The sequence below is a fragment of the Rattus norvegicus genome, chromosome 4 (genome assembly GCF_036323735.1).
Source record: "Rattus norvegicus strain BN/NHsdMcwi chromosome 4, GRCr8, whole genome shotgun sequence".
Taxonomy (NCBI): Eukaryota; Metazoa; Chordata; class Mammalia; order Rodentia; family Muridae; genus Rattus; species Rattus norvegicus.
In genome coordinates, this window is record NC_086022.1 from 150812836 (window position 1) to 150835899 (window position 23064).

General features: G+C 39.7%; 1 protein-coding gene across 8 annotated transcripts in view; it reads right to left on the minus strand.

Moving 5' to 3' along the window:
• Positions 1-23064, minus strand: part of Tmcc1 (transmembrane and coiled-coil domain family 1) — a 173291-nt gene that overhangs the window by 73870 nt on the left and 76357 nt on the right.

Genomic DNA, 23064 nt, shown 5'->3' on the forward strand with positions numbered 1-23064 from the left:
ACTCTATAAACAATCTGTATTTCTGTTTATACATGGAGAAATTTCACACAAATATCATGAAAATGTATAATTGAGTTGTATTAAGAATCCCATTAAATAACAGTTGGCTCACACTTATAACCCTAGCTAGCATATGGAAGACAGAAGCAGAAGGATCACTCACCAATTAGAAGCCAGTCTGATTTACATATTGAATTCCAGGACTATGAAGTAGACCTTGTCTTAGTAAACAGGGAGGAAGGGATCTTATAACAAGTGAGTGGCTATAAACTAAACTAAACCAAAAAAAAAAAAAGTGTTCAAAAAAAATGGAAGAAAAAGAATAGGGCTTGAAATATGGTTTAGCATTTAAAAGCACTTGGTTGCTCATCCAGACATCCTGAGTTTAAGTCCTAGCACACACATGGTGATTAAAAACCATCTATAATTCAAGTCCCAGGGGGATCCAATTTCCCCTTCTGGCCTTTTTGGGTATGTGTGCATATGGTGTACACACATACATTCAGGTAAAACACTTATACATATAAAATAATAAAATAAATCTTTAAAAAGAAAAAGAAAGAATGGGTAGAAGAGTGTTTCTAATGTTGGTATTTTTCAGCATATTGCCTGTTTTGGCAAATAACATGTTTAGATGTCAGGGAGGAGCAGATTTAGAGTCAGCATTGTAATTTCCAACACATACATCTTTTATAAAATTTGACTTTATCCCCCCCTTTTAAATAAATGATGTCTGAATGTACATGATAAATAAAACACTTTCTTATAATGGTAGTTAGCAATACAGACCGGGTATCCTTTAGCTAACTCAATAATATAAGAAAATAGATGGTAAGCTGGAGAGATGGCTCAGTAGTTAAAAGCACTGACTACTGTTTCAGAGGTTCTGAGTTCAATTCCCAGCAACCACATGGTGGCTCATAACCATCTGTAATGGGATCCAGTGCCCTCTTCTGGTGAGTCTGAAGACACAGTGAACGTCAGTATATGTACTCATATACATAAATAAATAACTCTTACAAAAAAGAAGAGTGAAAACATATGGCTGAACAATCTCTATCATGGGCCAAGAGGTTATCAGGATTCTAGAGGGCACAGGACTGCAGTGATAAATTACATTTGTGACTTTAGTTAGTATATAGCTAATTATTGTCCTAATTGTAGGAAATAGGAAGAAACTGGCTTTCACTGTAAGTTTGAGGCTAATTTCCTTCTTTCTAAGGCAGGAAGGGAAGATAAAGATGAGGGAAAGGAAAAGCTGGAAACGTTAGTTAACCTATACAGATTTGGAGAGGAACCTTCAAGCATACTCAATCTAGACATTTGGGTTATCACTTCTTTGGAGAATATGCGGAAAGATTAAAGCAACCACCACTAAATATCAACACTAAGGCTGAAAACTAAAATGAGTTGTGCTGACTACTTGAAATAGGAGCAAAAAAAAAAAAACCATCTGATGTATAAACAATGTCCCTGTTCTTGTAAGAAATGACAAACCATTGTTTGTCAGGAAAGCTTTTCTGACAGTATCACATGGCTTCAGTTGCTTAGTAGAAAACAGAAGTAAGATAGCAAGGCTGTGGGCTGGGATGTGGTAGGGCACCAGGTTAGCATTCTTCTTTCAGAATCCTGAAATCATTCCATCTTCATAAAAAGTCTTTTCCAGTATTTTGGGCTTAAAGCCTTTCTAAAGATGTATAGAGAACACTAATGATTCTGATGTACAACTGAAAAAGTAAACGAATTACATTCACATCCGCATCCAGGGCCTGCAGCTCCTGAACCATACAGACCATGGATACTGAACCATACAGACCAAGGATACCAATCAGAGGCTTGCCATACTAGGACCACCTTCCAACACCAGTACACAGCAGGAATATCTAAAGCAATCTTATGATAAATGCTATTGTAAACACTATTGAGACAGAATTCATACACCAGGTAAATCACTCATTTGAAATGCATAACTGCATGGTTTTCAGGAAAATTTCAGAACAACGTACCTCTATGTCACTATTGTGGCATGTGTGCATTCCTTCACAAAGGAACTCTGTGACTTTAGCTACCAACCACTGTTGCAGGATATTTGATCACACTATGAACTCTGAGATTATGTTTCCTGGAAAAATAAGTTTCTAGTTGTGGTGTGGCTCAGCCCTTAGCACACTCCATTAATCCCTTCAGCTAGAATACAGATGTGCCCTTAGTATACACCTTTAATCCCAAACAATGAAGGTAAAGTTAGTCTGTAGAAGGAAGTGCCCTTGTTTGAAAGTGATGTCCAATTGAGAGTCAGACAAAGTAACGAATCAGAGAAAGATTTGACAGAATAGAATTTACCCAACTCTCACAAGATCAAAGAGGAAAAGGAAGCTAAGAGAGCAGTGCAGAGAGAAAAACAGAGGAGGCAGTTTTACCAGGACAGTGATAAGCATGTAGAAGAACATAAAAGAAAGAACAAGCTAGACACAGGGGAAGACAGAATGAACCAGAGAATAAGAAGGAGCCAGAAGATTAGAACTTATTGCCAAAGTTAGAAAGAGGCCAAGCACACCAATTCAGGAGAGGTGGGATAAGGGGTGCGTGTGTGGGTTAACACAGGCCAGACTGAATCAATCTGCTTGGAGGGGAGTTTTAAACATAACAGTTGAGTTGAACCAGCCAGTCAGAGCTCAGGAAGAACTAGAAAGGGTGGCCTTACTCAGCAGTTAAGTTTCAGAGGTTGAAAACATTCTAGACCAAGATTAGGTTGTACAGAGGCTAGAAACTTCCAGCACTAGGCCTAGGTTAGCTGCTGGAGGCAGTAAGCCTCCAAGATGACAATTTAGTAATTTAGTAAGGAGAATAAAAGTTCCTTTTCCAAAACCCCAACTCATAATAGCCATTCATCCACATGTTAACAGTGGATAACAGAATGTATAAACAGATTCATGTAAGAGGATAATATTGTTCTGTGTTTGGTCCCTATTTGGCATGTCTGTAAAGCTCATTTCTGTAGCTCATTACTTGGATGCATTATTAAAGTAGAATACTCTTTGGTAAAGCAAATAATCACCTCTAACTTAAAAAGATAAATGGGCTGAAGAGATGTTGCAATGGCTAAAAGCATTTGAATCTGGGTTCACAAGTACCACATACATGTGGTGCACGTACATATATGCAATCAAAACACACAAAGTAAAAAATAATAATAATAGCTTTCCTTGCTCGCCGAGTCCTCTGTAGGCAAGCTAAGCTGCTCTGATCAGCCTGCTATCACAGGACCTCCATTCTTGCTCCACCTCTCTGTCCACCTTCATCAGACCTGCAGCTCCTGAACCATACAGACCATGAATACTGAACCATACAGACCAAGGATACCAATCAGAAGCTTGCCATACTAGGACCACCTTCCAACACCAGTACACAACAGGAATATCTAAAGACCAAAGCCATCCAGATGGCTAAAAGCTCACGAAAGAACACAATGAACAAAAACCTGGGCAATATGACACCTTCAGAGCACAAGTATCCTACTATAGCAAACCCTGGATATCCTAACACAACCAAAGAACAAGGAAATGACCTTAAATCCAATCTTGTAAAGATGATAGAGGCCTTCAAAGAGGAAATGTATAAATCCTTTAAGGAAATACAGGAAAATACAATAAAAAAAAGGTGGAGGTCTTTAAAGAGGAAAGAAATAAATCCCTTAAAGATATAAAGGAGAAGACAATTAAACAGGTGAAGGAAATGAATAAAACTGCAATATCTGAGAGTGGAAACAGAAGCAATAAAGAGAACACAAACTGAGGCAATCCTGGTGATGGGAAACCTAGGGAAGAGAACAGGAGCAACAGACAAAATCATCACCAACAGAATACAGGATGGAAGAGAGAAACTCAGGAATAGAAGATACCACTGAAGAAATTGATACACCAGTCAAAGAAAACGTTGAATCTAAACAATTCCTGACACAAAGCATCCAGAAAATCCAGAGTAAGATGAAAAAGACCAAACAAGAATAGCAGGAATAGGGGCTGGGGGTTTAGCTCACTGGTAGAGCGCTTGCCTAGGAAGAGCAAGGCCCTGGGTTCGGTCCCCAGCTCCGGAAAAAAAGAAAAGAAAAAAAAATAACAGGAATAGAATAAGGTGAAGAGTCTGGGCTACAAGGTCCAGAAAATATTTCAATCAATTATAGAAGAAAGCTTTTCTAATCTAAATAAAGAAATGCCTATAAACATTCAAGAAGCTGATGAAACACCAATTAGACTGGACCAGAAAAGAAAATCCTCCTGCACATAATAATAAAAACACAAAATCTACAGAACAAATAAAGAATATTAAAAGCAGCAAGGGGAAAAGGCCACGTAACATACCTATCAGAATTACACCAAACTCTAAAAGCTAAAGGGACAGATGTCGTGCAACCTCTTTAAAAAAAAAAAAAAACCGCCCTGGGCAGCACCCCACGAGCGAACCTGAGCCTCGGGACCACAGGTAAGACCAAATTTTCTGCTGCAAGAAAGCTGCCTGGTGAGCTTGGGACACGGAAGCAGAATTTCTCTAGGAGGCACGGTCTGTGTTTACCGGAAGTCCCACACCCGCGGATCCCGGCCCGCAGCAGCTCTCTGCTCCCAGACCCGGTGAGAGAGAGACCCAACCGCCTGGTCAGGTGGGCACTCCTGAGGCTGCAGAGCGGAAGAGACCACCAACACTGCTCACCCCTGCCCACATCCCTGGCCCAAGAGGAAACTGTATAAGGCCTCTGGGCTCCCGTGGGGGAGGGCCCAGGAGCGGCAGGACTTCTGCGCCTGAGACACCGCCGGAACCTGAAAGAAACAGACCGGATAAACAGTTCTCTGCACCCAAATCCCGTGGGAGGGAGAGCTAAACCTTCAGAGAGGCAGACAAGCCTGGGAAACCAGAAGAGACTGCTCCCTGCACACACATCTCGGACGCCAGAGGAAAAAGCCAAAGACCATCTGGAACCCTGGTGCACTGAAGCTCCCGGAAGGGGCGGCACAGGTCTTCCTGGTTGCTGCCGCTGCAGAGAGCCCCTGGGCAGCACCCCACGAGCGAACCTGAGCCTCGGGACCACAGGTAAGACCAAATTTTCTGCTGCAAGAAAGCTGCCTGGTGAACTCAAGACACAGGCCCACAAGAACAGCTGAAGACCTGTAGAGAGGAAAAACTACACGCCGGAAAGCAGAACACACTGTCCCCATAACTGACTGAAAGAGAGGAAAACAGGTCTACAGCACTCCTGACACACAGGCTTATAGGTCAGTCTAGCCACTGTCAGAAATAGCAGAACAAAGTAACACTAGAGATAATCTGATGGCGAGAGGCAAGCGCAGGAACCCAAGCAACAGAAACCAAGACTGCATGCCATCATCGGAGCCCAATTCTCCCGCCAAAACAAACATGGAATATCCAAACACACCAGAAAAGCAAGATCTAGTTTCAAAATCATATTTGATCATGATGCTGGAGGACTTCAAGAAAGACATGAACACACTTAGGGAAACACAGGAAATCATTAATAAACAAGTAGAGGCCTACAGAGAGGAATGGCAAAAATCCCTGAAAGAATTCCAGGAAAACACAATCAAACAGATGAAGGAATTAAAAATGGAAATAGAAGCAATCAAGAAAGAACACATGGAAACAACCCTGGATATAGAAAACCAAAAGAAGAGACAAGGAGCTGTAGATACAAGCTTCACCAACAGAATACAAGAGATGGAAGAGAGAATCTCAGGAGCAGAAGATTCCATAGAAATCATTGACTCAACTGTCAAAGATAATGTAAAGCGGAAAAAGCTACTGGTCCAAAACATACAGGAAATCCAGGACTCAATGAGAAGATCAAACCTAAGGATAATAGGTATAGAAGAGAGTGAAGACTCCCAGCTCAAAGGACCAGTAAATATCTTCAACAAAATCATAGAAGAAAACTTCCCTAACCTAAAAAAAGAGATACCCATAGGCATACAAGAAGCCTACAGAACTCCAAATAGATTGGACCAGAAAAGAAACACCTCCCGTCACATAATTGTCAAAACACCAAACGCACAAAATAAAGAAAGAATATTAAAAGCAGTAAGGGAAAAAGGTCAAGTAACATATAAAGGGAGACCTATCAGAATCACACCAGACTTCTCGCCAGAAACTATGAAGGCCAGAAGATCCTGGACTGATGTCATACAGACCCTAAGAGAACACAAATGCCAGCCCAGGTTACTGTATCCAGCAAAACTCTCAATTAACATTGATGGAGAAACCAAGATATTCCATGACAAAACCAAATTTACACAATATCTTTCTACAAATCCAGCACTACAAAGGATAATAAATGGTAAAGCCCAACATAAGGAGGCAAGCTATACCCTAGAAGAAGCAAGAAACTAATCGTCTTGGCAACAAAACAAAGAGAATGAAAGCACACAAACATAACCTCACATCCAAATATGAATATAAAGGGAAACAATAATCACTATTCCTTAATATCTCTCAATATCAATGGCCTCAACTCCCCAATAAAAAGACATAGATTAACAAACTGGATACGCAACGAGGACCCTGCATTCTGCTGCCTACAGGAAACACACCTCAGAGACAAAGACAGACACTACCTCAGAGTGAAAGGCTGGAAAACAACTTTCCAAGCAAATGGTCAGAAGAAGCAAGCTGGAGTAGCCATTCTAATATCAAATAAAATCAATTTCCAACTAAAAGTCATCAAAAAAGATAAGGAAGGACACTTCATATTCATCAAAGGAAAAATCCACCAAGATGAACTCTCAATCCTAAATATCTATGCCCCAAATACAAGGGCACCTACATACGTAAAAGAAACCTTACTAAAGCTCAAAACACACATTGCACCTCACACAATAATAGTGGGAGATTTCAACACCCCACTCTCATCAATGGACAGATCATGGAAACAGAAATTAAACAGTGATGTCGACAGACTAAGAGAAGTCATGAGCCAAATGGACTTAACGGATATTTATAGAACATTCTATCCTAAAGCAAAAGGATATACCTTCTTCTCAGCTCCTCATGGTACTTTCTCCAAAATTGACCATATAATTGGTCAAAAAACGGGCCTCAACAGGTACAGAAAGATAGAAATAATCCCATGCGTGCTATCGGACCACCACGGCCTAAAACTGGTCTTCAATAACAATAAGGGAAGAATGCCCACATATACTTGGAAATTGAACAATGCTCTACTCAATGATAACCTGGTCAAGGAAGAAATAAAGAAAGAAATTAAAAACTTTTTAGAATTTAATGAAAATGAAGATACAACATACTCAAACTTATGGGACACAATGAAAGCTGTGCTAAGAGGAAAACTCATAGCGCTGAGTGCCTGCAGAAAGAAACAGGAAAGAGCATATGTCAGCAGCTTGACAGCACACCTAAAAGCTCTAGAACAAAAAGAAGCAAATACACCCAGGAGGAGTAGAAGGCAGGAAATAATCAAACTCAGAGCTGAAATCAACCAAGTAGAAACAAAAAGGACCATAGAAAGAATCAACAGGACCAAAAGTTGGTTCTTTGAGAAAATCAACAAGATAGATAAACCCTTAGCCAGACTAACGAGAGGACACAGAGAGTGCGTCCAAATTAACAAAATCAGAAATGAAAAGGGAGACATAACTACAGATTCAGAGGAAATTCAAAAAATCATCAGATCTTACTATAAAAACCTATATTCAACAAAATTTGAAAATCTTCAGGAAATGGACTATTTCCTAGACAGATACCAGGTATCAAAGTTAAATCAGGAACAGATAAACCAGTTAAACAACCCCATAACTCCTAAGGAAATAGAAGCAGTCATTAAAGGTCTCCCAACCAAAAAGAGCCCAGGTCCAGATGGGTTTAGTGCAGAATTCTATCAAACCTTCATAGAAGACCTCATACCAATATTATCCAAACTATTCCACAAAATTGAAACAGATGGAGCCCTACCGAATTCCTTCTACGAATCTACAATTACTCTTATACCTAAACCACACAAAGACACAACAAAGAAAGAGAACTTCAGACCAATTTCCCTTATGAATATCGACGCAAAAATACTCAATAAAATTCTGGCAAACCGAATTCAAGAGCACATCAAAACAATCATCCACCATGATCAAGTAGGCTTCATCCCAGGCATGCAGGGATGGTTTAATATACGGAAAACCATCAACGTGATCCATTATATAAACAAACTGAAAGAACAGAACCACATGATCATTTCATTAGATGCTGAGAAAGCATTTGACAAAATTCAACACCCCTTCATGATAAAAGTCCTGGAAAGAATAGGAATTCAAGGCCCATACCTAAACATAGTAAAAGCCATATACAGCAAACCAGTTGCTAACATTAAACTAAATGGAGAGAAACTTGAAGCAATCCCACTAAAATCAGGGACTAGACAAGGCTGCCCACTCTCTCCCTACTTATTCAATATAGTTCTTGAAGTTCTAGCCAGAGCAATCAGACAACAAAAGGAGATCAAAGGGATACAGATCGGAAAAGAAGAGGTCAAAATATCACTATTTGCAGATGATATGATAGTATATTTAAGTGATCCCAAAAGTTCCACCAGAGAACTACTAAAGCTGATAAACAACTTCAGCAAAGTGGCTGGGTATAAAATTAACTCAAATAAATCAGTTGCCTTCCTCTATACAAAAGAGAAACAAGCCGAGAAAGAAATTAGGGAAACGACACCCTTCATAATAGACCCAAATAATATAAAGTACCTCGGTGTGACTTTAACCAAGCAAGTAAAAGATCTGTACAATAAGAACTTCAAGACACTGAAGAAAGAAATTGAAGAAGACCTCAGAAGATGGAAAGATCTCCCATGCTCATGGATTGGCAGGATTAATATAGTAAAAATGGCCATTTTACCAAAAGCAATCTACAGATTCAATGCAATCCCCATCAAAATACCAATCCAATTCTTCAAAGAGTTAGACAGAACAATTTGCAAATTCATCTGGAATAACAAAAAACCCAGGATAGCTAAAGCTATCCTCAACAATAAAAGGACTTCAGGGGGAATCACTATCCCTGAACTCAAGCAGTATTACAGAGCAATAGTGATAAAAACTGCATGGTATTGGTACAGAGACAGACAGATAGACCAATGGAATAGAATTGAAGACCCAGAAATGAACCCACACACCTATGGTCACTTGATTTTTGACAAAGGAGCCAAAACCATCCAATGGAAAAAAGATAGCATTTTCAGCAAATGGTGCTGGTTCAACTGGAGGGCAACATGTAGAAGAATGCAGATCGATCCATGCTTATCACCCTGTACAAAGCTTAAGTCGAAGTGGATCAAGGACCTCCACATCAAACCAGACACACTCAAACTAATAGAAGAAAAACTAGGGAAGCATCTGGAACACATGGGCACTGGAAAAAATTTCCTGAACAAAACACCAATGGCTTATGCTCTAAGATCAAGAATTGACAAATGGGATCTCATAAAACTGCAAAGCTTCTGTAAGGCAAAGGACACTGTGGTTAGGACAAAACGGCAACCAACAGATTGGGAAAAGATCTTTACCAACCCTACAACAGATAGAGGCCTTATATCCAAAATATACAAAGAACTCAAGAAGTTAGACCGCAGGGAAACAAATAACCCTATTAAAAAATGGGGTTCAGAGCTAAACAAAGAATTCACAGCTGAGGAATGCCGAATGGCTGAGAAACACCTAAAGAAATGTTCAACATCTTTAGTCATAAGGGAAATGCAAATCAAAACAACCCTGAGATTTCACCTCACACCAGTGCGATTGGCTAAGATCAAAAACTCAGGTGACAGCAGATGCTGGCGAGGTTGTGGAGAAAGAGGAACACTCCTCCATTGTTGGTGGGATTGCAGACTGGTAAAACCATTCTGGAAATCAGTCTGGAGGTTCCTCAGAAAATTGGACATTGAACTGCCTGAGGATCCAGCTATACCTCTCTTGGGCATATACCCAAAAGATGCCTCAACATATAAAAGAGACACGTGCTCCACTATGTTCATCGCAGCCTTATTTATAATAGCCAGAAACTGGAAAGAACCCAGATGCCCTTCAACAGAGGAATGGATACAGAAAATGTGGTACATCTACACAATGGAATACTACTCAGCTATCAAAAACAACGAGTTTATAAAATTCGTAGGCAAATGGTTGGAACTGGAAAATATCATCCTGAGTGAACTAACCCAATCACAGAAAGACATACATGGTATGCACTCATTGATAAGTGGCTATTAGCCCAAATGCTTGAATTACCCTAGATCCCTAGAACAAACGAAACTCAAGACGGATGATCAAAATGTGAATGCTTCACTCCTTCTTTAAATGAGGAAAAAGAATACCCTTGGCAGGGAAGGGAGAGGCAAAGATTAAAACAGAGACTGAAGGAACACCCATTCAGAGCCTGTCCCACATTTGGCCCATACATATACAGCCACCCAATTGGACTAGATGGATGAAGCAAAGAAGTGCAGACCGACAGGAGCCGGATGTAGATCGCTCCTGAGAGACACAGCCAGAATACAGCAAATACAGAGGCGAATGCCAGCAGCAAACCACTGAACTGAGAATAGGTCCCCTATTGAAGGAATCAGAGAAAGAACTGGAAGAGCTTGAAGGGGCTCGAGACCCCAAAAGTACAACAATGCCAAGCAACCAGAGCTTCCAGGGACTAAGCCACTACCTAAAGACTATACATGGACTGACCCTGGACTCTGACCCCATAGGTAGCAATGAATATCCTAGTAAGAGCACCAGTGGAAGGGGAAGCCCTGGGTCCTGCTAAGACTGAACCCCCAGTGAACTAGTCTATGGGGGGAGGGCGGCAATGGTGGGAGGGTTGGGAGGGGAACACCCATAAGGAAGGGGAGGGGGGAGGGGGATGTTTGCCCGGAAACCGGGAAAGGGAATAACACTCGAAATGTATATAAGAAATACTCAAGTTAATAAAAAAAAAAAAAAAAAAAACCAACAACAACAACAACAACAAAAAAACCCCACAGATACTAACCCTGACTACTATACCCAGCAAAACTTTCAACCACAATAGAGGTGGAAAAAAATATTTCAAGACAAATCCAAATTTGAACAATATCTATCTACAAATCCAGCCCTATAGAAAATACTAGAAGGAAACTCCAATATAAGGAAGATAACTACTTCTAAGAAAACACAGGAAATAAATAATTTTATAACAGCTAAAACAAAAATAGAAAAGGAGGAGGAGTAGGACGGGGAGGAGGAGGAGGAAAAAGAGGGAGAGGAGGAAAAAGAGGAAGAGGAGGGGGTGGTGACCTCGGCAGCAGCGGCAGCAGCAGCAGCAGCAGCAGCAGCAGCAGCAGCAGCAGCAGCAGCAGCAGCAGCAGCAGGAGCAAGCACACCGGAGGAGAAGGCAGGAAATAATTAAAATCAGGGCTGACCTCAGAAGTGCTGACAATCTTGAGAAATCAGAGGAGACAACTACTTTCTGCCCACATTCCTGACCCAAGAGGAAACTGCCTAGTGTCATCTGTGTCCTCAGGGGACAGGGACCTAGGAGTAGTCAGGGGCAGGACCCTTAAGGCTTCTGCCTGCACAGAGAGCTGAAAGCCAGACACCAGGAGCACCTACACACCTGAGAGCAGAGGTAGGACCAACTCTTCTGCCTCCAAGCAAAGTGCCTGGAGGCTTCAGGTCACACAAACCCAGGAGCTCCTCTTTGTTCCAAGATCCGGTGAAAGAAAACAGGCCTACAGGAGGGTCAAGCCACTGTCAGAGACAGCAAGACAAGCTAACATCAGAGACAACCTGATGGCAAGAGGCAAGCGAAGGAATCTAAGCAACAGAAACTAAAACTACTAGGCATCATCAGAGCCCAGGTCTCCCACCAAAGCAAAGACTGGATATCCAAACACACCAGAAAAGCAAGATTTGGATTTAAAAACACATCTTATGATGATGATAGAGGACTTTAAGAAGGACATAAATAACTCCCTTTAAGAAATACAGAACAACATAAGTTAACAAGTAGAAGCCCTTAATGATGAAACGCAAAAATCCCTTAAAGAATTAGAGGAAAACACAACCAAACAGGTGAAGGAAGTGAACAAAACCATCCAGGATTTAAAAATGGAAATAGACACAATAAAGAAAGCACAAAGGGAGACAACACTGGAGACAGAAAATCTAGTGAAGAGATCAGGAGTCATAGATGCAAGTATCACCAACAGAATACAAGAGACAGAAGAGAGAAGCTCAGTACCTAAGATACTATAGAAAACATCAACACAACCATCAAAGATACTGTAAAACTCAAAAAGCGCCTAACCCAAAACATCCAGGAAATCCAGGACACAATGAGAAGATCAAACCTAAGGATAATAGGTATAGAAGAGAAGACTCCCAACTTAAAGGGTCAGTAAATATCTTCAACAAAATCATACAAGAAAACTTCCCTAACCTAAAGAAAGAGATGCCCATAAACACACAAGAAGCCTACAGAACTCCAAATAGATTGGACCAGAAAGGAAATTCCTCCTGTCATATAATATTGACTATTATATTATATATATTTTGAAACATCGAACGTACAAAACAAAGAATTTAAAAAGCAGTAAGGTCAAGTAACATATAAAGGCAGACCTATCAAAATTACACCAGACTTCTTACCAGAGAACAGGAAAGTCAAAAGATCCTCAGCAGATGTCATACAGACCCTAAGAGAACACAAATGCCAGTCCAGGCTACTATTTCCAGCAAAATTCTCAATTATCATAGATGGAGAAACCAAGATATTCCATGACAAAACCAAATTTACATAATATCTTTTCACAAATCCAGCCCTACAAAAGATAATAGATGGAAAATCCAACATAAGGAGGGAAACTACATCCTAGAAAAACCAAGAAAGTAATCTCTTTGCATCGAAACCAAAAGATAGCCACACAAACATAATTCCACCTCTAACAAGAGTAACAGGAAACAACAATCACTATTCTTTAATATCTCTTTAACATCAATGGACTCAATTCCCCAATAAAAAAATATAGACTAACAGACTGGATATGTAAAGGGGACCCAGCATTTTGCTGCCTACAGGAAACACACCTCAATGACAAAGACACAGACACTACCCCAGAGTAAAAGGCTGGAAAATAACTTTCCAAGCAAATGGTCTGAAGAAACAAGATGGAAGAGCCATTCTAATATCGAATAAAATCGACATTCAACCAAAAGTCATCAAAAGAGATAAGGAAGGACACTTCATATTCATTAAAAAAAAAAAAAAAGTACACCAAGATGAGCTCTCAATCCTAAATATCTATGCTCCAAATGCAAGGGCACCTACATACATAAAAGAAACCTTACTAAAGCTCAAAGAACATATCACATTTCATACAATAATGGTAGGAGATTTCAACACCCCACTCTCATCATTGGACAGATCATAGAAACAAATAAAACAAAGACATAGAGAAACGAATAGAAATTATGAACCAAATGAATTTAAACAGGTATTTATAGGAAATTTCATCCTAAAACAAAAGAATATACCCTCTTCTCAGCACCTCATGGTACCTTCTCCAAAACTGACCATATAATTGGTCACAAAACAGGCCTCAGTTAGATACAAGGAGATTGAAATAATCCCATGCATCCTATCAGATCACCACGCACTACGGCTGGTCTTCAAAAACAACAAAAATGACAGAAAGCCCACATATACATGGAAGTTGAATCTCTACTCAATGATAACTTGGTCAAGGAAGAAATAAAGAAATTAAAGACCTCTTAGAATTTAATGAAAACGAAGGTACAACATTCCCAAACTTATGGGACACAATGAAAGCAGCACTAAGAGGAAAACTAATGGCTCTGAGTGCCTCCAAACAGCACACCTCAAAGCTCCAGAACAAAAAGAAGCAAATACACCCAAGAGGAGTAGAAGGCAGGAAATAATCAAACTCGGGGCTGAAATCAACCAAGTAGAAACGTAAAGGACTATACAAAGAATCTACAAAACCAGGAGCTGGTTCTTTGAGAAAAATCAACAAGATAGATAAAACCTTAAACAGACTAACCAGAGGTCACAGAGAGTGTGTCCAAATTAACAAAATCAGACATGAAAAGGGAGACATAACAGCAGAATCTGAGGAAATTAAAAAAAACATCAGATCTTACTACAAAAGTCTATATTCAACAAAACTGGAAAATCTGGAGGAAATGTGCAATTTTCTATACAAATACCAGTTACCAAAGTTAAATCAGGATCAGATAAACCATCTAAACAATCACATAACTCCTAAAGAAATAGAAGCAGTTATTAAAAGTCTCCCAACCAAAAAGAGCCTAGGATCAAATGGGTTTAGTGCAGAATTGTATCAGACCTTCATAGAAGTCCTCATACTAGTACTGTCCAAACTATTCCACAAAATTGAAACAGACGGAGAGCTACCCAATTACTTCTATGAAGCCACAATTACTCTTATACCTAAACCACACAAAGACCCAACAAAGAAAGAGAACTTCAGACCAATTTCCCTTATGACTATCAACAAGGTATTTAATTAAACACTTTAATCTCTGATGACCACTGTTTTAATTTTTAAATTTTATTTATTATGAGAGAAGGAGGAGGAGGCAAAGCTCTGTGGTGTATGTTTAGAGGTCAGAGGACAACTTAGAAGTCATTTTTCTCCTTCCATTGAGGGTTCTGGGAATCAAGATCTGGGTTACACAGCAAGCAGTTTTTATTTATTTTTTATTTTTTCATTCTTATTAAATTGGGTATTTCTCATCTACATTTTTAACTGCTAAACCTACCTATAATCATGGTCTGGTGAGAGGTGGAGTCTAAAATTTTTACAGATTTATTGTGTGCACTCCTGAGTATACATATGTGCTCCCTGTTTGTGTAGGTATCCTTAGAGACCTTCACAGAGCAATCATATCCCTTAATTACAGGAGGTTGTGAGCTGCCCGATGTTGGTGCTACAAATGAAACCTGTGTCCTCTGCAAGAGCATCAAGTTTTCTTAACCACTGAACCAACCATGTTCCCCAGCCCCGACAATCAGTTTTTACTGTCCACATATTTAAGCATAAAGACTTTAGTAGGTCCATGAGTTTTTTATAAACAAGTTTGGTGAGAAATGCCTAATAAGACATGACTTAAGCAACTAGATCTGGGTATTTGTTTTCACTCATTGTAAACTCCACTGATTCAGTTTGTTGTTTTCCTTTCTTACTGTCCTCTGTCCTGAGAAACTTACACCATTTACTCCTTATCTGTTTCAAATACAACTTGAGAACTAACTTTAGAGAAGAACACGGGTCTGTGTTAAGGCTGTATACTACAGTTTCAAATGAAATTAATATATCGCACAAGAGAAAATAAGAGTAGGCTATAACCTGGCTATTTATTTGTGTATAGCTTTTCTATTCTTGCATTCCCAGTATCTGGGTTTATGTATCTATTAACAAAGGGATGAATTATGTAAGCTTTAAGGTCTTTTCTTTTTGCTCTTGAATTCTTTTGTTAACAGGTATAAAGAGTATGAAGATAAAGATTGTCAGCAGGACTGGAAGACTGCCTGTATTTACTTAGATAAAGATTGTCAGCAGGACTGGAAGACTGCCTGTATTTACTTAGAACCTACAAACTGACAACGTCAGCAAGAGAGAATGACCTCAATCAAGAAAATGCCTCCATGAGATTGGACTCTAGGCAAGTCTGTAAGGTATTTTCTTAATTAGTGATTGATGAGGAGGGCCTAGCCCATTGTGGTAGTGCCATCCCTGGCTGGTGGTTCTGGGTTCTCTAAGCCAGCCAGCTCAGGCTAAGGAAGGCAGTACAGCACCCCTCCATGGCCTCTGCACCAGCTCCTGTGCCCAGGTTCCTGCCCTGACTTCCTTCCATGATGAGCAGTAAAGTTTCTCCCCAAGATGCTTTGGTCATTTATTTTTTTTTTTAATCACAACAATACTAACTTTTCTAGGACAGCCATTTGAAGCTCCAAGGGATTCTGTAATAACCTCTCCTATGCAATTAAATAAAAAAGCAAAAATTTCAAGTGTAGATATATTTACATGATAAAAGATTGGTTGGTATAATACTTGAAACACTATCAAAATCTTCCTGCAGTACAGATTTCAATTCTAAATTTTCATCCATGAAACATCATACTACAGGAAATACATTATGATGTGGGTTCGTGGATCCTGTATGGCCTTTTGCAAAAGATGTCTGTCCACCTGAAGAAAAGTCTAAGTAAAGTTAGGTTAAAACCAAAATTCAGTGTTTGGTCCCCTAAACAGTCATGATCATTATTTTAATAGAGATTAAAGTGATGGATCAACAGAAACATTATTGGCATTATCCTTAGGTAATTAATGAAGTCAGTTAGGAAAACACATGACAGATAACTAGGTAAAAGCTCAAAATCTTTAGCTATCAGGACCATACAAATCAAAACTAAGATTTTACATTATCTTTTAGTCAGAATAGTCACTACAAGAAAACAAAAACCAACAAGTGTTGGTGCTGGCCAGGACTGGAGAGAAGGGGTAGCTTTATACTGTTGGTAGGAATATAAGTCAGTGCATGGAACAGAGATCATGTATAAAACAGACAAGACATGACTACAAGTACACAGCCAAAGGAATCCAAGCCAGTATGTACAGAGACACCTCATACCCACTGCAATACAGTTCCCACAAGCTAAGTTAAAGAATGAGTTTAGGTTCTGACGATGGATAAAGAAAATGTGGTATAGATAAAATGAAATTTTGGGGCTGGAGAGATGGCTCAGAGGTTAAGAGCACTGACTGCTCTTCCAGAGGTCCTGAGTTCAAAACCCAGGAACCACATGGTGGCTCACAACCATCTGTGATGGGATCTGATGCCTTCTTCTGGTGTGTCTGAAGATAGCTGCAGTGTACTTATATATAATAAATAAATAAATCTTAAAAAAAGTTTAAAATTAAATTTTGTTTTGTGGGAAAGAACAAAATCATGACATTTGTGGGTAAACGAATGACTTCCAGGATCATTAATTATGTTAAGTGAATGTACCTAGCCAGATTCAGAAATACAACTGTAATATGCATTCTCTCAACCACAGAATGTGGGGGGAAAAAAATCAAAGTAAAAAGTAGAAGGTAGACTCTGAAAAGAAGAAGGGAACTAATGGAGTGGGGAGGAAGGATAGGAAAAAGTATCAGGAGAAGGGAATATGATCAAAGTATATTCTTCACAAGTGTGAAAATGTAATAATGAAATTCATTTTTATGTAGAATTAACACACACTGTTAAAAATCTAGGCATAATGACAGGTGCCTAGAATCCTAGTACTCAAGGATACTGATACAGAATATTCTTTATGTTTTAAGTTAGACTAGGATACAGAGAGAGAGACCCTATCTCCACAAATAAAATAAAATAAAATAGTGCTGGAGAGGTGGCCTGATAGTTAAGAGCACTGGCTGGTCTTTCAGAGTACCCAGGTTTAATTTTCAGCACTCAGATTGGCAGCCCACAACCATCTATAACTACAATCTCGGGCCTAAAATCCTTTTTTGGCCTCCATAGCACCAGGCACGAATGTGGTACAGAGACATAAATGCAGATAAAACGTTCATACACAAAAAATTAAAAATTAGATAAAAATAAGCAATCAAATAAAAAACCAAAACCACAGGGCGCTGCTGCTGCATGTCTTTAATTCCAGCATTTGCGTGGCAAAGGCGGGTAGATCTTGAGTTTCTGAGTTTGAGACCAGCCTGATCTCCAAAACAAGTTCCAAACAGTTAAGCAGAATACAAACAGCTTTCAAGATATGAAAAGATACTCAGAAATGCTCACAATGAAATGAAATAGATTAAAATTACAGTGAAATACTATTTCTGGCTTATCAGGTTGACAAAATTAAAAGCTACAAATTGCCCTCAGAAATAGCTGATAGGATAAAAAATATTCCCTTCTTTGACAGAAGCAACACAGAACCTAGCAAAATTACTCCCGGCAAGTAATCCAAAGATAAACTAGCAAAGATTATGAAAAGAGAAAAAAACATGTCAGACAGCTGGCTCAGTGACTTAGAGCTTTTGCTGCTCTTGCAGATGACCTGAATTTTGTTCTCAGCACCCAGATGGTGAGCCACAAGTTATAACTCTAGCTCCAGGTAGATCCAGTCTCTGGCCTCAGCAGGTACTTGTACTTAATGTGCACATAGTCCAGAGATACATACGTGTAATTAAAAATGATAAGAGTATATATCTTTGGTGACCTCAGTACTCAGTATGAAGGAACTCACATGTCAAATAGTTTTGCGACCAGCCTGTTATACAGAGCAACTTCTAGGTTAGCCAGAGCTACGTAGGAAGACCCTATCTCAAACAATAAAAATGAATGAGTAAAAATATTAAAGAAATAAAATAAGTAAGTGAGCCAAGTGCATCTGTACTTGTGAAAATAAAAGTCTGAAAACAAGTCTATACCACTACACATGAAAGAAGCACTCAGTCTTAAAAAAGGAAAAGGGTCATGAGACCTCAGAATAAATTAAATCATAAGAAAACAAGTATATTAAAATCTACAACTTTCAAAGGAAACCTTTTGGGAGAGGTGGGAGTTGAGGAACAAGGAGCCAAATAGAAATCAAGATAGAAAATGGAATCAAGAACAAAATGGAAATCAAGACTAGGGAAAAAATAAAGTTACTGATAGTAAGAAGTATAGGGATAAGGAAAGCATCTAGACTATTAAATATGCTATTTTGTAGAATTAATCTCAGAATCATGTAAATGTTCTATATACTTATAAAGGTTAAATTAAACAAAAATGGAAAGAAAAAAAAAGGCACACCCCAAACTCAGGGTACAAAGTGATACTGAAAAAACAAAACAAAGCAGAACACCCCCTCCTCCCACCTGTCAGTAAGCTCAACACTACCAAGTTGACAAACTGACACAAGGAAAAAAAAGAGGTTTGTCTCCTTTCAGCTGCTATGCAGGCACCACAAAGATGCTATGTGTATAGGCAGGGCTTCCTAAGGAGAAGGAGGACTATGTGCTGAACAGTTCTTAGCTTCTGTAATAACAAATGTTGTGGCCATATCCAGACATTTAAAAGTTTCTTTCTTTAGTTGATCAGTTTACTCAAGCAATCTATGCACTCTGCAGTTTTCTATAAAAATATCATGCCGTGCATGTTCAATTAATGAACCACTTTTCTTTTTTGTTGTCAGTGTTGCTTTGGTTTTTAAAGATAGTCCCTCTATGTAGCTCTGGCAGGCCTGGAACTTGTCATGTAGATTAGAGTGGTCTTGAACTTGCCAGTTCTCTTGACTCTGTCTCCAGAGTTTTAGGATTACACGTGTCACTATCCTTGGATTGTACAATCCCTTTCTTCCTATAGCTCCCCTTCAACATATAAATTAAGAAGCTGAGCCTGACTGGGGTATATTATGTGAAATTCCCAAATAATCAATAAAAATATGTTGGGAGAAGGAAGAGGAGGAGGAAGAAGAGTAAGAGTAAGAGGAGGAGCAGCAGCAGCAGCAGCTCCTGCTGCTGTCTCTGCCTCAAAAAGTTCTCATTTGGTAGAAAACAAAGGCGAATCAAAACAGTGGGATATTTCTTGGAGGGAGCAGAGGAATTAACCTAAGGTAGATTGGTCGGAATGATTAAGAGAGGCCAGAGGACAATCAGAACTTTTGTAGGTTTGCTTGTTTGTTAGGAATGCAAGGTAGAGAGTGGCCAGCAAGGGAGTGAGTTGAGAGGGCTAGGAAAAGTAGGCAAAGCACAGAACAGCTAGACCAGGACTAACTGACAAGTAAACAGGAGGAGCTCTGTGAGCTGGTATAAACATGGACTAGAAGGCTGACAAAAAAAAAAAAAAAAAAAAAAAAAAGTACATGGGACTAGGCCCTAAGAACCTTTCTAGATCACGTTACAACTTTCAATGTGATCCTCAGGGATAAGCCAAGAATTTCAGCACAGAAGTACAATAATTAAATCTTTCCGAATCATTTTCAACAAATACAGGAAAAGACATAGGGGCTAGGGGGCCAGCTAGTTAGAAGGACACTAGGGCAGATGCATGGGCACCTAGAAATGTGGTATTATGGAAGTATTCACGAAGCAGAAGTGATGACTTCTGCTGACGTACAGGGTATATGGGGAGAAGATACAGAAGACAATGCTTAGTGTCTGTCTTGAGCAACAGCACACACAGCAGGTGATACACAGGAAGGCACGAACTTAGCTTTCTGTCATTGTCACAAGTGCTTGAGATAATCAACTTACAAAAGCAGACCTGTCACAGTTTCAGAGGTTTTAGTTCATGGCATGGTTGTGGTCATGACATGAGCATATGACAGTGAGAGAGGAAGAAACTAGAATTTTACCATCTCCCTTAAGGGTGTGTCCTCAGACAAGCCTATATTACTTAAAGGTTGCAGCATGACTCAGGAGGCCCACAGCTGATAGCCAAGTCTCAGCATGGCAGTTACTTTAGACCCTGGTTAGGACATATAACTTGGGAAGCAGGGAGCATAACTGACTGCAGACCCAAATTAAAGCAGTCAAATACCTGGAACGGTAGGTGCAGGAAGAAAAGGGGAGGGAAAAATGAGTTCAGCCAATTGTCAAGCAGGTAACTGGCTCATCCTTTTATTTCTCACATTTATCCACTGAGTTCCTCATAGGTCCTACATCTTCATTGTCCCCTATGGCAAGGCATTGCCATCTCCTTCTGTGGACTCCACCCTGTGGTCAGAGTGATCTCTTAAAAGTATAAATCCCATGTTATTCTCTGTTTAAACCTTTAAAGGACTTTCATATGGATATGTATGTATGTATGTATGTATGTATGTATGTATGCATGCATGCATACATGCATGCAAGTTAAGTAAGTATGTCTTGATAATGGAAACTGAACACAGGGGACATATACTTGGTAAATAATAACTGAGCCACATCACCCTACTAAAGTTTAAAGTGAATCAAACTCCCTATAATTGCTCCTAATTCTATACCTCCTATGGACACTTTCCTGTCTATCAGGTGCTTTGGCTAGGGCTCACTAACATTATGCACAGTTTCTCCTCAGCTTTCCATAAAGGAGTTGTCCCAACAAGGAGCTGAAAGACTCAGATGCAGATACGTGCACACAACCAATGAACAGAAGCTGCTGACCCTCTGGTTGAATTAGGGAAAAGCTGGAGGAAGCTGAGGAGGAGGGCAAACTTGTAGGAGGACCAGCAGTCTCAATTAACCTGGACTCCTGACATCTCTCAGACACTGGATCACCAACCTGGCAGCGTACACCAGCTGGGAGGAGGCCTCCAACGCATATCCAGCAGAGGATTCAAGGGTCTGGGTTCAGTCAGAGAAGATGCACCTAACCCTCAAGAGACTGGAGGGCCCAGGAAATTTAGAGGTCTGGTGGGGACATCCTCATGGAGACATAGGGGTTGGGGGTAGAAGGTATGGGATGTGGAACAGTTGGGGGGTGGACTGGGAGGGGAATAAAATCTGGAGTGTAAAAATAACAAACAAACAAACAAACAAACAAACAAACAAACAAAGGAGTTGTCCCACTTTCATTATGTCTTCTCCCCTGAATGGAAACCCTGATCTTTGCCCTCACATCTCTATCATTAATCCTTTATTGCCCTGATCTAGGATCTTGTACCATTTATTGCTATCTGTTATCTACTTTGATTATTCACTTTAGCCTACCTGAGAACAGTGACCTAATGGTTTCATACCTTGTACAGATGGTACAATTTTCAATTAACGTATGCTAAGTGAGTTAATAAATAATAAAATAAGCAGAAATAAAGCTTAGCTCAGAAGAAAGTTCTCCATTGGAGACACTGATTTAGACATCTTCCATATGGGAACAACAAATTGTTGAAATGATTAGTGCCCACGGGAAGTACAGGGACAACTAATAAAAATCTCTGAAACAGGAAATTCTGATGAAATTCACATGAATATTTAAAGAATGAGCAGAAGGGGGAGGGTAAAAGAAAGAGCAGGGAAAAAAAAAAAAGAAGAAAACTAGAAAAGTGTAGCAAACCCTTAGTGCCACAGAGGAGATTTCTCACTAGTAAAGGCAGTTTGGCACTCAGGTGAAGCAAACATGAAGTCAGATACTAAATGCATCTTTTAGATCCTCACCATGTGCTGGGGAGAACTATGCTAGGATATAAAAATTAACCAGAAAGTATTAGTGCAAAACTATTTAAGCAATGGCACAACCTGACAGAACAACTCTCAGTCCCAACTGCAGCCCTCACAGCACTCAGGACACCAGACACCCTGACTCACTCCCACTACTGTCAAAGCATACATACCCCTTTCTCTGATGGGAAATTAATACTGTCAAAGCGTACCCCTTTCACTGATGGGAGATTAATATGACACACACAGCCATGGACAACTTCAGCATCTTCCCAGGGGAACACTGTGATCTAAGAGTGCATGTTAATTCTAAAAATAATGTCGTTCTTTACGGGAAATTCACAGACAGGTTCTACCTCAAGGCTTCCCCAAGACTCTAGGTTGATTTTAGCAAAGTGCATGAAGCCCTGAAATGACTTAAAGTGCATGAAGCCCTGAAATGACTTAAAGTAACTCACCAGACTTACTTTGGTGCAAGGCTATTTATTAGTTTCTTTTCTATTTCTGTGATGAAACATCATGTCTAAGGCTACTTATAAAAGAAAGAATGTTTACAGAGGGTTAGAATTTATAATGGTGGAGCAAAGGCATAGCAACAGGCATAGACAGGGAGCTCAGAGCTCACATTGTGATCTGCAAACAGAAGGTAGAGTACACTGGAAATGATGAAAGTCTTTTGAAACCTCAAAGCCAAAGACACTCCTCCAACAAGACTACACCTAATCTTTCATAGTTCCACTAAGTGGTGACCAAATATATAAACATATGAACCTTTGTGGGGGGGTTACACTCACTCAAACCATCATAGCAAGTAAGCTCCAACTCCCAGGTCTGACTCAGAAGGCCCACAA